Source organism: Magnolia sinica, chromosome 12 (assembly GCF_029962835.1).
Source record: "Magnolia sinica isolate HGM2019 chromosome 12, MsV1, whole genome shotgun sequence".
Taxonomy (NCBI): domain Eukaryota; kingdom Viridiplantae; phylum Streptophyta; class Magnoliopsida; order Magnoliales; family Magnoliaceae; genus Magnolia; species Magnolia sinica.
The window spans coordinates 43,640,346-43,644,190 of record NC_080584.1 but is presented as its reverse complement, the minus strand read 5'-3'; the positions used below and the strand labels follow the sequence as shown (position 1 = coordinate 43,644,190).

General features: G+C 40.1%; 1 non-coding gene across 1 annotated transcript; it reads left to right on the top strand.

Annotated features, from left to right (window-relative positions):
* The first annotated feature begins 3,246 nt into the window (after window positions 1-3,246).
* Window positions 3,247-3,353, top strand: LOC131222155 (small nucleolar RNA R71). Its single transcript, XR_009159863.1, has one exon. It is a non-coding gene; the product is annotated as a small nucleolar RNA R71 (small nucleolar RNA).
* The last annotated feature ends 492 nt before the right edge of the window (window positions 3,354-3,845 follow it).

Below are 3,845 nucleotides of genomic sequence, written 5' to 3'. Positions count from 1 at the left end.
CATCCAATCCCTTCCAATCCGACCGGCGAAACGACCCTTAGATTTCAGAAACAGAGAGAGGGGCAAATCCTTCCAATCCCTTCCAATAACATCCAATCCCTTCCAATCCGACCGGCCAAACGGCCCTTAGATTTCAGAAACAGAGAGAGGGGAATGCGGATTGAAGGATTGAAAGATTTGAGAAAGAGATAAAGAGGGAGAAAGAAAGAAACTAACCGTACGTGCTTCTTCTTCTTCTCCTTCTTGCAGCGAAATGGGTTTCGGGAGATGCGGAATGCGGCCTTGAGACAGGGAGAGAGGGTGAGGGAGATCGGGAGATGAAGAGAGGGCAAGTGAACGAGAGAGACTGAGTGCGAGAGAGAGAGAGAGATGGAGATAGAGATGGAGAGACGGGTTTCAGTTTTGGAGGGCGGGAGAAAATGGGGGATGGGTTTCGATTTTGGAGGGAGTTGGGGTTTTGGACGAGGGTGTGACGGACGGCCCTGAGAGGTTTTATGATTTTAGTTACGTGGGGCCCACTGTGATGTATTTCACATATCCACTCCATCCAATAAATTTAAATTATTATTTTAAGTGTGATAAAAAAATTATTTAGATCAAATCTTTAAGGTGACCACACAACAAATTAACAGTAAAAATTTAATTTATATTATTTCTTATGGTGTGGTCCACTTAGACATTTAATCCACATAATTTTTGGGCTCATGCAATAAAATTATATAACTGAATTTTTGGACGGCTTAGATCAAACACATATATTCCAATAGACCTCATGGATCCCCCTAAGCACCATCTATATTTAATATGCTTTAGGTAGAGAGGTACGCTTTAGCTACAAAGCACTTAGGCTGTAGCTACGGATTAAATCCATAGCTATTTTGCTACGGATTAAATCTGTAGCTAAAAGCTTTCAACCTCCATAGCCATTGTTTGATTTTTTGGTAGTGAACCGAAAGTGGTCCTTCCTCGTAATAGTATTCAACTTCCTGTAGTCAATGCAAATTCTTCAACCAGTAGTAACTCTAGTTGGCACGAGTTCATTTTGGCATTGGCTACAATGGTGATTCTAGACTTCTTGGGAACCACCTGAGTTGGACTCACCCATGGGTTATCGGATATAGGGTATATGATACCCACATCCAATATCTTAAGAACCTCGGCCTTAACCACTTCCTTTATGTATAGATTTAGTCTACATTGTGGTTGCCAAGAGGTCTTCGTATTATCATCTAGATAAACGCGATGAGTACAAATCAAAGGGTCAATTCCCTTAAGGTCCACAATCGACCATCCAAGGGCTCCCTTATGCTCAACGAGAGTAGAGATGAGCATACTCTCCTATTCTTGCTCAAGGTGGGAAGAAATCACCACCGGTTATGTCTCATCTTGACCTAAATAGACATATTTCAAATTAGAGAGTAAACATTTTAGGTCAAGCTTCAGTGCCTTGAGGTTTGACAGTAGAAGAACTACATTAGTTTGGGGTAATTTTTAAAATTGTGGCCCTCACTAGTTAGCTTCAAGTACCGACGTGGTATCCAGTATGGTCCCCATCTCCCTAATCATGTCATCATCAAAATCGTGGGAGTGGGCCAGACATGTCTCAAGAGGGTCAGAGGATAAGGTCGAAAGAGTTCTATCTTCAACAAAAGAATCGATCATGTTAATGTCATGGAAATCGTCATCATCCTCTAACTGTTTGCCTTAATTAAAAAAGATGTTTAACTCTAATGTCATATTCCCAAAAGACAAATTCATGACTCCATTCCTGCAATTAATGATTACATTTGATGTGGTAAGGAATGGGCGACCAAGAATGACGGGAATTTGAGTGTTCATGTCCACAATGGGTTGAGAATCCAGGACGATAAAATTTACCGGGTAGTAGAATTTGTCAACTTGGACCAATACATCCTTAATTAACCCTCTCAGTACATGAACTATGCGATCGAAAAGTTATAATGTGGTCCAAGTGGGTTTTAATTCACCTAGACCTAGTTGTTCATAGATCGAGTAAGGAATTATATTTACACTTGCCCTTAGGTCAAGAAGTGCGTGCTTAATGCGGTAATTCCCAATTACACATGCAATGGCTGGGCTACCGGGATCTTTGTATTTTTGTGGCACATCTTACTTTAGGATGGCACTCACTTTTTCAGTTAGAAGATTTTCTTTTGAATATTTTGCTATCTTTTGGTCGTACACAAGTCTTACAGAAATTTAGCATATGAACATATTTGTTTCACCACATCTAATAAAGGAATATTAACCTTCACTTGTTTCAACACCTCTAAAATGTCCTGAGAGTTAGAAAGAGGTTTTGGTGCAATCACCTTCCCTTAAGGTTTCGGTTCTAATTCTTGTGGAGCATAGTTAGATCTATCATTATTGTCCTCTCCTGGGTCCTTAGGCTTTTCAGCCCTAATCAGAATGGTTTTGTCAATGGTCTTCCCACTCGTAAGAGTGGTAATAAATTTAGCTTGCTCCATCTGATTTGAGGAGCTTAGGTCGTTAACTTCATATTGCGGTTTCAAATTGGGAAGAGGTTGAGCTGGAAGGCTCCCCTTGTTCCCAATTGCACTTTTAGTTTCAAGTCCTTGTATGGCTTTTGTGAGGTCTTGAAAGACTTATAGCATTCCCTAATTGAAAATCTCTTGATTTTGAAGATGCTTTAAAATCGGATCCTCTTGAGGTTTCCCTTCAATTGGAATTTGATTAGGGAATCCTTAAGGTGTAGCAGTTTTTCTATTTCTCCAACTGAAGTTGGGATGATTTCTCCAACTAAGATTATACGTATTAGAGGTGGGCCCACTGAAAGGTCTTTCGTAATTATTTATGGCATTAGATTGCTCATTTAGTACGTCTTGAAAAGTAAATATTGTTGGGCAATTTTCAGTTGTGTGAATGTTACAAACACAAATACCGCAAACAGGTTCCTTACCCTTATCATTCTTTAATTCCATGGCCTCGAGTTTTCTAGTGAGATTAGCCACTCTAGCATTAATATCATCATCATCTTTCAGGAGATACATTCTGCCCCTCTCCTTAGATTGAGTCAGCCTAGACGTTGTGCTTGATTTTGGGGAGATGTCCCATAATTGTGCGTTTTCAGCAACCTTGTCAAAATAATCCCACACATCATCGATACTTTTATTCATGAATTCCTCATTACACATTGTCTCGACCAATTGGCACATGAAAGACGTCAGTCCATCATAGAAGAAATTCGTGATGCGCCACGTTTCAAAACCATGTTATGGGCATGAACTGACAAGATCCTTGAACCATTCCCAACATTGGAAGACTGTTTCATCTTCCTTTTGGGTGAAGTTGATGATCGACTTTCTAAGGGTGTTCATCTTATGGTATGGGAAAATTTTCTTTATGAACTCCCTTGTCATGTCATTCCTTCTACTAATAGATCGAGGACGTAGTGAATGCAACCACGTCTTAGCTTTCTCTTTTAAAGAAAAAGGAAAGAGCTACAGCCTGATCGTGTCGTCGGACACGTTAGGAAAATATAGAGTGGATATGATTTCATCAAAATCTTTCAAGTATAGATATGGATTTTCAGATTCAAGCCCATGAAATTTTGGAAGGAGTTGGATCACCCCTGGCTTGATATCCATGTTTTCTGTATTTTTTGAAAAAACCATGCATGAAGATGTACTCACCCTCGCCGGTTGTAAATAGTTTCGTAGAGTACAAGGCGGAGGTGCTTGAAGCACCTCATTCTCATCCTAGACTTCCTCAACCCGAGGTTGAGGTTGTCTTCCCGATTGATTGGCAACCATTACTTCAATTAACTCTAAGGATCTTGAGTGGTGTCAAATCCTGTGATGGAT